Raw genomic sequence first — 14,577 nt, 5'->3', positions numbered from 1 at the left:
TTGAGGGTGGATCTGGAAGCTGGCAAGCACATCATGAAAGAACTTGGATCTGGGCGGTTTAAAACCACGGCTCATATGATCAACAAATACTACCACCTCGCCATCCTTGGGGGTAGGAGGATTTTCTAGACCGGGAACTCGCCAGTGGATTTTGCTTTGTTCTGGTAAAGCACCAGTTCTGACGCATCCATCTAGTTGCTCTTCAGTAACCCGGGAAGGGACCCAGTTACAGGCATAAAATTATTTGGCCATTTCAAATGAAAAGCTGGAAAAAGATCAAATGTCGGTTTAAGGTTCATGACAGACAGGCATAAAGCGTGGCAGATTAAGGGAAAAGTATTCAAGCATGCAAGATTGTTAAACCGGAGGTTGATGCTATTATAAATAATAAAGCGATTGGCGGTTTACAAGGGGACTAATGGCATATGGCAGATTATTTTCTAAAGGATAAACCGCCCACGCAGACAATGAAAGTACAGATCTGAAGAAAAAATGACTAAGTGAGGAAAAAGTAGTTTCACGGTTTCACATTGGAATTTTGGATCTACCACATGTTAGGAAAAGGAAAATAAGTCTAGACCTAAAAAACTAGTACATAGGAGTTCATCGGTTTTAAAGGATCTGCTAGCATCTGAAATGGTTACGAAATAGCTACCGCGTGAGTTCCATACTTCTTTTAGATCAAAAGAGGATGCAGTGGAGAAACTACGAAGAATCCGTAAGGAACAGCGTAGAACACAGAAGAACTTGCAAACCCTAGCGGATCTACAGAGGAAGGGAAGAGGAACTTACCGAAGCTGTTGAAGCAGGGGAGCCGCGCGTGTATTTCTGGAATGATCAGGTTGATGCAGCGGCCGGAGGTGAAGACGAGGGCGGAGCTTGACGACGACGGCGGCGCGTACGGGTCAGGTCGGCACGAGGAAGAAGAAGCGAGGAGGCAAGAGGGGGAAAATAAAAAGGACCCCCCCGGTCTTATTTATAAGGTGAAAGGATAAGTGACAGGCATGAAAATCGAGGAGCCCAAAAGTTGGATATGTGACAGAGCGGTCGTCTCGATTGTCGGAAGGCTCATTAATAAAGGTGAGGTATATTCAATTTTTAATGACAGGTGACGTCATGGCGGTTTATTACGAACTTGGAAGATGACGTCATGGCAGTTTACAAGATTTATGTGAAGGTGCGGAAGGAGGAATTTTTCTAAGTGTTGAAGATTGACATGAACAAGTTCAAATCAATCTGGGGCCTAATGTTGGAGATATTACTACTAGGTATAAACCGGCTCATGAGGGGCCGGGTTATGCCCACAATGAGTTAGTCATGATTGAAGCCCATGAAGACAGGAAGTATGGCACTTTACGGAGGAGATTTAACATGAAAGCCCAGGGCCCAAAGGCGGATTAGGGCCCATAGACATAAACCATCATATGATATGTAACTTATGTTGTAAGGCAAGGAAAGATAGAAACCGAGCCGGGCACGTTTTATGAACCGGCCTCGGGATTCTGTAAACCGCCGGGCGTCAACCTGTGTATATAAAGGGATGACCCGATGGCGGTTTAGGGACAACAAACAATAACTCGAGAGCCAGGCAAAGCGGATTCGCTCCCTGGTCATCGAAACCCTAGCAATTCCATCATAACTGGACGTAGGCTTTTACCTTCATCGTAAGGGGCCGAACTAGTATAATCCCTCGCGTCCCTTGTCCGCTTTAACCCCTTCAAGCTAACCTGTCGCGATGGCTCCACGACTAAGTCCTTTCACGAGGACATCTGCCATGACAAAACCACGACAGTAGGCATGCCAGCAGTCCGGTGCGTAGGCTCGCCGGGAGGCGAGCCATCGGTTTGACCGCCGCCCACCTCTCTCCCACAACTCCCACTACTCCATATTAATGGTGCGCCCGAGCGGCCGCACCCCCCATCCTCGCTACACACACACAATCCTCTCTCTCTGCTTGCATCCTCGACGCCGCTCTCAGTCCTCAAAGCCGTCAATGTATGAGGATGCCGCTGAAGCGCCTCATCGTAGGGAGTGGCGACGCCGGGGCTGCTAAAGCACCGGAGCATGGTGTGGAGATGGAGACAGAGGTTGTCGTCACCGCCCGTGAGTTATCGCTTCACCCTGACATCGTCGACGGCGTCAGCTTCCACAGCCGGAGGCGGAATTCCACACCGACTCCGACGACCACTCCGGCGATGACTCCAACGATGACGGACAGCTGGTTAGTCATCTATACTGTCACACCCATAATGCAGCTATATCTCCCACGTGTCGAGGCATAGCTTAGAGGCATGACCGCATGGTGGTTTTGTCGCAAGAGGGGTAATCTTCACACAATCCCATGTACTGAATAAGAAAGGGATAAAGAGTTGGCGTACAATCGCCACTTCACACAAATAACAAGTTAAACATACATCATCCAGAGTACAATCAAAGGTCTGACTACGGAACCAAAATAAAGAAAGACAGCCCCAAATGCTAGATCCCCGATCGTCCCAACTGGGCTCCACTATTGATCAACAAGAAACAAAACATCATAATGGCCAAGGTCCTCGTCGAACTCCCACTTGAGTTCGGTAGCATCACCTGCACTGGTATTGTCGGCACCTGCAACTATTTGGAAGTATCTGTGAGCCATAAGGACTCAGCAATCTCACACCCGCGAGATCAAGACTATTTAAGCTTATGGGTAGGGTAAGGTAATGAGGTGGAGCTGCAGCAAGCACTAAGCATATATGGTGGCTAACATACGCAAATAAGAGCGAGAAGAGAAGCAACACAACGGTCGAGAAGCTAGAAGTGATCCTGAAACTACTTACTATCAAGCATAACACAAGACCGTGTTCACTTCCCGGACTCCGCCGAAAAGAGGTCATCATGGCTACACACGCGGTTGATGCATTTTAATTATGTCAAGTGTCAAGCTCTCTACAATCGGATATTAACAAATTCCCATCTGCCACATAACCGAGGGCACGGCTCTCGAAAGTTTATACCCTGCAGGGGTGTCCCAACTTAGCCCATCACAAGCAATCACGGTCAACGAAGGATATTTCTTCTCCCGGAAAGACCTGATCAGTCTCGGAATCCCGGTTACAAGACATTTCGACAATGGTAAAACAAGACCAGCAAAGCCGCCCGATGTGCCGACAAATCCCGATATGAGTCGCACGTATCTTGTTCTCAGGGCACACCGGATGGGCCAGATGTCGGGTTGGCATAGACCCTGGTTGCCCAGGGGGCGCCGGACATCACCCAGTTTGGACCAACACTCAGAGGAGCACTGACCCGGGGGTTTAAAATAAAGATGACCCTTGAGTCTGCAGAACCCAAGGGAAAAAGGCTTAGGCGGCAAATGTTAAAAACAAGGTTGGGCCTTGCTGGTGGAGGAGTTTTATTCAAAGCAAACTGTCAAGGGGTTCCCATAACACCCAACCGCGTAAGGAACGCAAAATCAAGGAACATAACACCGGTATGACGGAAACTAGGGCGGCAAGAGTGGAACAAAACACCAGGCATAAGGCCGAGCCTTCCACCCTTTACCAAGTATATAGATGCATTAATTAAAATAAGAGATATTGTGATATCCCAACATATCCATGTTCCAACATGGAACAAACTTCAGCTTCACCTGCAACTATCAACGCTATAAGAGGGGCTGAGCAAAAGTGGTAACATAGCCAAACAACGGTTTGCTAGGAAGGTGGGTTAGAGGCTTGACATGGCAATATGGGAGGCATGATACAACAAGTGGTAGGTAGTGCGACATAGCGATAGAGCGATCAACTAGCAAGCAAAGATAGAAGTGATTTCGAGGGTATGGTCATCTTGCCTGAGATCCTGCAAGGAAGAAGAACGAGTCCATGAAGAAGACAAACGGACGGAGTCGAACGAATCGTCACAACTCCGGATCAAAACCGAAGCTAATGAGAGAAACCAACCGGAAAGAAGCAAGCAACATGGTAAACACACAAGCACAAACATGGCATGATGCATAACCAAGGATGATGCATGTCCATTTTAAATAAGCATGGCATGGCAAAGTGCACAAACAAAACTACAAGTTAAGTGGAGCTCAACATGTAACAAGATGCATGTTGACGAAACACCACATCAATTATTTAGTTCTCTCTCGTTTATGTACCCAACAATATTAAATGTTATTAAACATGTCAAGAGGTGAAGCATAATTAAAATACACAGTTGGGCATTTTAAATGAGGCCGGAAACATCAAACAACAATTCCGGTAAATCCTTATGTGCATTAGCAATTTAATGCAGCAACAATTTCAAACATTTAAATGTTGTTATCACGATGCGAATGACATAAACAAGTTTTAGGCAACTTTTGTTAAAAGTTGACAAGCATATTGTGAAGCATTTGTCATCGTGGCAGAAACGAAAGTGGTGCCACAGCGACGATAACGAAACGGTGCCACGGCAACGTTCTGGTTCCGACAACTCATTGAGACGTCGGTTCAAAAGAAAGTGTGGCGGGAGCGTGTCAAGCACGGATGGCGGGGTGATCTCGGTTACTGGGTTCCCATGGGTCGACGGCATGGCAAACGAGGAGGAACGTGCAAGGACATCTCGGACACGGTGCAAACACGAGCATCTCATACAACACACATGCATACGGTCCACGGCGTCGTCTCGGGGTTATACCTTCGAAGCGTGCATTTCTGGGGCAGTTCGAGTTCATCGAGGGAAGTAGTCGTTTCGTGATGGTAGTAGAAGTAGTGGTACTATCGATCCTCGACGGTAGTGGTACTAGCGATCTTGGCGATGGCAGTCGTTCACGTTCTTAGTCGCACAAGTTTCCATAGATGTTCGGGGTCACGGCGAGAAACTTGACGTCCACAGAGTCTTTGAGGGTCGACGGTACTTGCCGTCCAAGTGGTCTCTTGGGTACTTGGCACTTGTGCTACCTGGGTGTTCGGCGACTGAAGTTGTACATGGTCCACGAGTCGTCGACCGTTCGAGGTCCGACTTGCGGGTCTTGCCGACATGAAGTGGTACTTGGTGTTTTTGTGTAGCCGAACTTGAGGGGCACCGACATCATTGTACTTGGCGTCCATGGGTACTTGACAAAGATGAAACAGAACGCAACGGTTGTGATACATGGCGTCCAGGGGGCTTCGCGGGTCATCTTGTACTTGGCGTTCGGTGTTGTGGTCGTTACGGGCACCGTATGTCGTGGTACTTGGCGATCTTGATGAATCCAAGGGTCACGGTGGAGGCCATGGTACTCCTTGATGGCATCAAGGTGGTATAGCAGCAGCAAGGGCGTCGGGGAGGTGATGGCCGTGACGGGACTGCTCGGCCGAGGACGAAGTTGGAGAAGGAGGGGAGGAGCTGGGAAGCAGCGGCTGCAGCAAGAGCTTGGGGCCATGGCTGCACGACAGGGGAGGAGGAGGGCGTGACGAAGGGACGGCACGACCCGGTTGGCCGAGGAGGTCGACGGTGGGCATGCTCCAACGGCCTCGGCCGATGGCAGCAAAGGCGCGAGGCGGGCGGCGGCCTCCTGGTGGTCGCGGACGGCAGCATGCAGAAGGAGCAGCGCGGCTCCGGGGTAGCCGGCGAGGGCTCCGGATGGTGTAGAGGTGGAGAGACGCAAGGCGCTTGGTGCTAGAGGGAGAGGCTGAAAGGAGGCATGTCCTCGCCGGAGTTAGTAGGACATGGCGGCAGGGGAGGCGCGGCACTGGATGTGCAGAAGGGAGCAGGGCGTAGCGAGCCATGGAGGGCAGCGGTGCCATGGCCGTGCGGGCAGGCGAGCTCGCGGGGCCGTGGAGTGGCAGGGAGGTAGCAGCGAGGTGAGGCGCTACGGGGTGAGGAAGAGAGCGAGAGGAGGGAGGAGCGTGGGGATCGAGCGCGGGGCTCCTCCCTGGCGGCGTTGCGGGAACGAGGGAGAGAGTGAGATGGGGATCGGGATGAGCGAGGCAGATGCTATGGTTACAGCGAGGCGCGGCTGGGCCTTAGAGATGGATGGGCCGGCCTGGGAGTCAGGCCCAAGAGGCCAGCGGGCTAGCTCTCTTTCTCTCCTCTCTTCTATTCCCTCGTATTTTCTTTAACAAAAAACAATAGAGAAAAGGGAAAGGAAGAGGGAGGTTTAGGGAAAAGAATTTGAACTCGGGGACAATTTTCCCGGACTCACAAAAATGAGTTTGACCGAAGAAAATTAGAAATGGCATGATTGAAAGATATAAATTCAAACTCATTTGAATTTAATTCAAATGGGTTTGAACTGGGACTTGGTAAAAGGAAGGTCCATAAATGTTCGGATTTTTGGTGGAGCACCAGAATATGATGAAAGAATATATGGCAAGGTTGGAGACCAAGAATTAAGATAACAAAGGCATTGGGATATTTTGCAAGTGTGTTATGGTTAATTCCAAATTAATGAAATATTTAATATAGCTCCCTAATATATTGGGAGGATATGTTATAAAGAGAATCACCATGTGAATCACCATGTGAATTCCCTCGGTTTAAATGGATCAGAAATCCATGCATCCCCAAGCTTAGCCTCTTGCCACTCCTTGTTCCATAATCCATCAAGTCTTTACCCAAAACTTGAAAACTTCACAACACAAAACTCAAAGTAGAAAATCTCGTGAGCTCCGTTAGCGAAAGAAAACAAAAGACCACTTCAAGGTAATGTAATGAACTCATACTTCATTTATATTGGTGTTAAACCTACTGTATTCCAACTTCTCTATGGTTTATAAACTATTTTACTAGCAATAGATTCATCAAAATATGAAAACAACACATGAAAAACAGAATCTGTCAAAAACAGAACAGTCTGTAGTAATCTGTAGCTAGCGCCAGATCTGGAACCCCAAAAATTCTAAAATAAATTGCTGGACGTGAGAAATTTATCTATTAATCATCTACAAAAATAATTAACTAAATATCACTTTTCAAATAAAAATGGCAGCAGTTCTCGTGAGCGCTAAAGTTTCTGTTTTTTACAACAAGTGTAACAAGACTTTCCCCAAGTCTTCCTAACGGTTCTACTTGGCACAAACACTAATTAAACACAAAAAAACACAACCAAAGCAGAGGCTGCATAAATTATTTATTACTAAACAGGAGCAAAAGGCAAGTAATAAAAATAAAATTGGGTTGCCTCCCAACAAGCACTATTGTTTAACGCCCCGAACTCATTCTTTATTTATATTGGTGTTAAAACTACTGTATTCCAACTTCTCTATGGTTTATAAACTATTTTACTAGCCATAGATTCATCAAAATAAGCAAACAACACACGAAAAACAGAATCTATCAAAAACAGAACAGTCTGCAGTAATCTGTAGCTAGCGCCAGATCTGGAACCCCAAAAATTCTAAAATAAATTGCTGGACGTGAGGAATTTATCTATTAATCATCTGCAAAAACAATTAACTAAATAGCACTTTTCAAATAAAAATGGCAGCAGTTCTCGTGAGTGCTAAAGTTTCTGTTTTTTACAGCAAGTGTAACAAGACTTTCCCCAAGTCTTCCCAACGGTTCTACTTGGCACAAACACTAATTAAACACAAAAAAACACAACCAAAACAGAGGCTACATAAATTATTTATTACTAAACAGGAGCAAAAGTCAAGTAATAAAAATAAAATTGGGTTGCCTCCCAACAAGCACTATTGTTTAACGCCCCTAGCTAGGCATAACAAACAAGGATAGATCTAGGTATTGCCATCTTTGGTAGGCAATCCATAAGTGGCTCTCATAATAGATTCATAAGGTAATTTAATTTTCTTTCTAGGAAAGTGTTCCATGTCTTTCCTTAATGGAAATTGGAATCTAATATTTCCTTCCATCATATCAATAATTGCACCAATCGTTCTAAGGAAAGGTCTACCAAGAATAATAGGATATGAAGGATTGCAATCTATGTCAAGAACAATAAAATCTACGGGCACATAATTCCTATTTGCAACAATAATAACATCATTAATTCTTTCCATAGGTTTCTTAATAGTGGAATCCGCAAGATGCAAGTTTAGAGAACAATCATCAAAATCACGGAAACCTAACAAATCACACAAAGTCTTTGGAATCATGGAAACACTAGCACCCAAATCACATAAGCGTAGCATTCATGATCTTTAATTTTAATTTTGATAGTTGGTTCCCACTCATCATAGAGTTTTCTAGGGATTGGAACTTCCAATTCGAGTTTTTCCTCATAAGATTGCATCAAGGCATCAACGATATGTTTAGTAAATGCTTTATTTTGACTATAAGCGTGAGGAGAATTTAGCACAGATTGCAACAAGGAAATACAATCAATCAAAGAGAAATTTTCATAGTTAAATTCCTTGAAATCCATAATAGTGGGTTTAGCAACATCTAGGGTTCTAATTTCTTCAATCCCACTTTTATCAATTTTAGCATCAAGATCAAAAAATTCCGAATTCTCGGAATGCCTTCTAGGTAAAGGTGGATCATATTCAGCCCCATCATTATCAAGATTCATATTTCAAAACAAAGGTTTAATAGGGGACACATCAATAACTTTTAGATCTTCATCTTTATTTTCGTAGGAACTAGAAGAACACGCTCTTATAAAGGCATCTTTCTTAGCACGCATCCTAGCGGTTCTTTCTTTGCACTCATCAATGGAAATTCTCATGGCTTTGAGAGACTCAACGATATGATGCTTAGGTGGGTTAGAGGCTTGGCATGGCAATATGGGAGGCATGATACAACAAGTGGTAGGTAGCGCGACATAGCGGTAGAGCGATCAACTAGCAAGCAAAGATAGAAGTGATTTCGAGGGTATGGTCATCTTGCCTGAGATCCCGCAAGAAAGAAGAACGAGTCCATGAAGAAGACAAACGGACAGAGTCGAATGAATCCTCACAACTCCGGATCGAAACCGAAGCTAACGAGAGAAACCAACCGGAAATAAGCAAGCAACATGGTAAACACACAAGCATAAACATGGCATGATGCACAACCAAGGATGATGCATGTTCGGTTTAAATAAGCATGGCATGGCAAAGTGCACAAACAAAACTACAAGTTAAGTGGAGCTCAACATGTAACAAGATCCATGTTGACGAAACACCACATCAATTATTTAGTTCTCTCTCGTTTATGTACCCAACAATATTAAATGTTATTAAACATGTCAAGAGGTGAAGCATAATTAAAATACACAGTTGGGCATTTTAAATGAGGCCGGAAACATCAAACAACAATTCCGGTAAATCCTTATGTGCATTAGCAATTTAATGCAGCAACAATTTCAAACATTTAAATGTTGTTATCACGATGCGAATGACATAAACAAGTTTTAGGCAACTTTTGTTAAAAGTTGACAAGCATATTGTGAAGCATTTGTCATCGTGGCAGAAACTAAAGTGGTGCCACAGCGACGATAACGAAACGGTGCCACGGCAACGTTCCTGTTCCGACAACTCATTGAGACGTCGGTTCAAAAGAAAGTGTGGCGGGAGCGTGTCAAGCACGGACGGCGGGGTGATCTCGGTTACTGGGTTCCCATGGGTCGACGGCATGGCAAACGAGGAGAAACGTGCAAGGACATCTCGGACACGGTGCAAACACGAGCATCTCATACAACACACATGCATACGGTCCACGGCGTCGTCTCGGGGTTATACCTTCGAAGCGTGCATTTCCGGGGCGGTTCGAGTTCGTCGAGGAAAGTGGAGGAAGTAGTCATTCCGCGGCAGTAGTAGAAGTAGTGGTACTACCGGTCCTCGACGGTAGTGATACCAGCGATCTTGGCGATAGGAGTCGTTCACATTCTTAGTCGCACAAGTTTCCGTAAATGTTCGGGGTCACGGCGAGAAACTTGACATCCACGGAGTCTTCGAGGGTCGACGGTACTTGACGTCCAAGTGGTCTCTGGAGTACTTGGCACTTGTGCTACCCAGGTGTTCGGCGACTGAAGTTGTACATGGTCCACGAGTCGTCGATCGTTCGGGGTCCGACTTGCGGGTCTTGCCGACATGAAGGGGTACTTGGCGTTTTCGTGTAGCCGAACTTGGGGGCACCGACATCGTTGTACTTGACGTCCATGGGTACTTGACAAGGATGAAATGGAACGCCACGGTTGTGATACATGGCGTCCAGGGGCTTCGCGGGTCATCCTGTACTTGGCGTTCGGTGTTGTGGTCGTTACGGGCGTCGTATGTCGTGCTACTTGGCGATCTTGATGAATCCAAGGGTCTCGATGGAAGCCATGGTACTCCCTGGTGACATCGAGGTGGTATAGCAGCAGCAAGGGCGTCGGGGTGGTGATGGTCGTGGCGGGACTGCTCGGCCGAGGACGAAGTTGGAGAAGCAGGGGAGGAGCTGGGAAGCAGCGGCTGCAGCAGGAGCTTGGGGCCATGGCTGCACGACAGGAGAGGAGGAGGGCGCGACGAAGGGACGACACGACCCGGTTGGCCGAGGAGGTCGATGGCGGGCACGCTCCAACGGCCGTGGTCGCCGGCAGCAGAGGCGCGAGGCGAGCGGCGGCCTCCTGGTGGTCGCGGACGGCGGCGTGCAGAAGGAGCAGCGCGGCTCCGGGGTAGCCGGCGATGGCTCCGGCTGGTGCAGAGGTGGAGAGGCGCTTGGTGCTAGAGGGAGAGGCTAAAGGGAGGCATGTCCTCGCCGGAGTCAGCATGACATGGCGGCAGGGGAGGCGCGGCACTGGATGTGCAGAAGGGTGCAGGGCGCAGCGAGCCATGGAGGCCAGCGGTGCCATGGCCGTGCGGGCAGGCGAGCTCGCGGGGCCATGGGGTGGCAGGGAGGTAGCAGCGAGTCGAGGCGCTATGGGGTGAGGGAGAGAGCGAGAGGAGGGAGGAGCGTGTGGATCGAGCGCGGGGCTCCTCCCTGGCGGCGCTGCGAGAACGAGGGAGAGAGTAAGATGGGGATCGGGACGAGCGAGGGAGATGCTAGGGTTACAACGGGGCGCGACTGGGCCTTAGATATGGATGGGTCGGCCTGGGAGTCAGGCCCAAGAGGCCAGCAGGCTAGCTCTCTTTCTCTCCTCTCTTCTATTCCCTCATATTTTCTTTAACAGAAAACAATAGAGAAAAGGGAAAGGAAGAGGGAGGTTTAGGGAAAAGAATTTGAACTCGGGGACAATTTTCCCGGACTCAAAAAAATAAGTTTGACCCAAGAAAATTAGAAATGGCATGATTGAAAGATATAAATTCAAACTCATTTGAATTTAATTCAAATGGGTTTGAACTAGGACTTGGTAAAAGGAAGGTCCATAAATGTTTGGATTTTTGGTGGAGCTTCGGAATATGATGAAAGAATATATGGCAAGGTTGCAGACCAAGAATTAAGATAACAAAGGCATTGGGATATTTTGCAAGTGTGTGATGGTGAATTCCAAATTAATGAAATATTTAATATAGCTCCCTAATATATTGGGAGGATATGTTATAAAGAGAATCACCATGTGAATTCCCTCGGTTTAAATGGATCGGAAATCCATACAATTTATTTAAGCGAGTTTTAGTTTGCTTTGAGAAAATGATGGCATGATGACAGGATGCAATGCAAAATATGCAAAGAGGAATGCAACAAGCAAAACAAATCACGTGACAACAATGAAAAACATGGAAGCCGTCTGGCGCTTCAGTCTCGGGGCGTTACAACACTCCACCACTACAAGAGGATATCGTCCCGAGATCTAGGATGGCACCGGGGAGAAACGAAAGAGGAAGAGGTAAAACAAAGTTGCTTCTTTGACAAATGAGTAAAACCAAAGAACCTTGAGAGGTTGAACAACTGGAAATAAGAGAAAAAACAACAAAGGTGAACGAAGTTGAAAACACTCCGTTAGGGAAGAGGAACAAGGAACACCATGTGAACCTTGGATGTTGCAAAACTATGAATGCTGAGCACAATGGAGAAGAAAGAATTGAAACCACTCTGGTTGAAACGAGATAAACAAGGAACGAGGAAGAACAAATTCGAAAACCACTCCGGTTGAAAAGAGATACAAGACTTGATAAGATGAAAAGAACTTGAAATGAGAACACAACACTCCAGTTAAATGGATAAGCAACAAAATAACATGATCATGGCAAAATGAGATGATGGGACGAAGAGAGCAATATCGCAATGCCTCCGGAACGAACGAAGAATAGAATGAAAAGAACGGCAATGAGAGAACCAACATCTCTCACAGCTGATCTTGAGAGAGCACTCTTATGAAGGGTTGAACGGAGTTGTTGGAAATCAACAACAAAAGATACGATTTCCAATGGTCTTAAGGAAAGCATCCCCAAATTATGAGGTGAAGACCAGCCACTAACGGAATCGATCAATTGGATTGAGATCAACAAGGAGATGAAAACTCCTTCATCGAGATGGGAAGCGGAAATTGGATCATAGATAAGCACCACAATAGCAACATTCCTTAGGGAAGGCTTAGGTGAAATATAACCCAAGATAACTCCAATGAAGAGATTGATGGGTTGCAAAGGATCTCCTGAAGGAAGAGAAAAAGATGGGTTTAAAATATCTCAATCTGGACAACTTGTGAATCATGAAACACGAGGAGAAATTGCCAAGGATGACATAACACCATCTCAAGAGATAAGGTAGAAAGAATTGCACTTCGGAATGCAAGATGAAGAATGCTTGAACTCCTCAAAACAAGACATGTGTTGAACACCATGTTTAATTTAGAGTATAGCTTGGCGGATCTTAGCTTCGAGAGAAATATTGAAGAACAATTGAAGAATGAAAGGAATCCTTGACGAACCACCATATAGAGCCTCCATGAAGAACTCCGGTAATAAAAGAATGATCAAACGAAAGGGAAAGTTGAAAAGAACTCCGGGAGAAGCCTTGCAATGATTAGATGAAGCTTTGAAATGATATAACCGAGAAAACTTGGAACTCGGGAAAGAAAGAAGAAGAACTGAAATCAAGAATTTTGATGAACCTCCAGAATAAGGAATTAATCACTTGGATGAAACACGAATAAGAATTACATTATGCTTATCCTTCATCAATTAAATTGATGACAAGCAACGGATTTTCCATACTAATCATTCTCATTGGAAATGATAAAGGAGAGATAAAGCGTAAACTTGGGAAGGTCTTGATGGAACCGTCGGTGGGATTTAAAAAAACAAACAAAGAAAAGATAACGAAACACCGGGCAGGATTAGAAAATGAACGGAGATACTTGAGAGAATTTAGATGCAAGTGAACGAAGAGATCATGAACTGAATAGAGGATATTTGAACGATGCACCGGTAAGATTTGGAGAATGGGAGCTGAAAGCTAAGAATGAGTAATGTTTGAAAACATGGCCTTCGGAGAATCGAACTGAAAAGACTCCTGAATTGCTCCGGATGGGTGAAAAGAATTTTCACAATCAAAAACAATTATGAGAGGATGGCATCAAGCTTGAACTACACATCTTTGGGAAAACGGGTAAGGATTTAAGTGGAACTCCACTTTGGTCTTCAAAACCCGAGAATGACGACGAGAAACACCACCACGAATTGTTTAGACACTCTGGGAGAATCAAAAGCGAATAGGTTGAGCCAACAATGGAAAGAATTTGAGAGATCTTAGAGAAAGACATATGACTGATGACAATTCATACTTACGTCATACTTTGAAATGAGTTTGAGAATAACTCTGGAAAAATTAGAAGAGTCAGGTAAGATCCTAGGAAAAGACATGTGGGTTAGGGCCCACTCAAGAGAGACACCGTTGAAATGATTTTGAAGAGAGATTGCACCAGTAGAATTAAATGGCTTAAATGAGATAACATCCTCGTAATAGTTTGAATTGATGCAGAGTGGAAACATGAATCTTTTGAGATATCTTGAACACTCCGGGGCAAATGGATAGCGAGCTGAGAATGATTAAGAGCTGCACCGGCATGAGAAAGCATATGAAACAAGGAAAGGAAATGATCGACAAAGCTTGAATTTAATCCGCCGGAGAAGAAAAAGAACGAAGAATGATTAACTTGACGCTTCGTTAGTATCTTCCTGAGAATCACTGGATAAGAACATTGAAAGAAAAGAAAGAAGAGTCTTCACATCCATAAGATGGATACTTGATTAAGAAATCTGAGTCCTTGAAGAAAAAGGGTGGGAGGGAAAGGAAAACAAAGACAACTTGGGACAGATGAAACAAACACCGCTGAGAAGACTTAGAATTGATCTTGCGAATGTAGAAATGATCGAATCCACTTGAAGAGGAGCACAACAGTTAGAAAAGAATTATTATGACAACCTCAATGATCAAGAAGGATTAGTATTCACATAGAAGTATGAGAACACCACTTAGAAAGAGACATGGAATCAACATTTGACTTCGAAGCAACTCGAATACCACAACTCAAAACAAAACAAAGGATTGGCTTGCAGAATAAGCCGGAAACAAACATATGATAGATCCCATATCGTATCATGTGTCTGTTGGAAAGATATTCTAGGAGCTACTTGAATTCCCACTTATAAACTCTCGAAACTTTTTGGTTATGCAATCAAGTGTTGGGGATATAGGGGAAGCATAATATCTCACCCAAACTAACAATCCCTACATCCAGCTGTATCCATCGTCAACACATAA

This window comes from Triticum dicoccoides, chromosome 3A, assembly GCF_002162155.2.
Source record: "Triticum dicoccoides isolate Atlit2015 ecotype Zavitan chromosome 3A, WEW_v2.0, whole genome shotgun sequence".
In the NCBI taxonomy this organism is placed as follows: domain Eukaryota; kingdom Viridiplantae; phylum Streptophyta; class Magnoliopsida; order Poales; family Poaceae; genus Triticum; species Triticum dicoccoides.
This window is presented reverse-complemented; position numbering follows the sequence as displayed.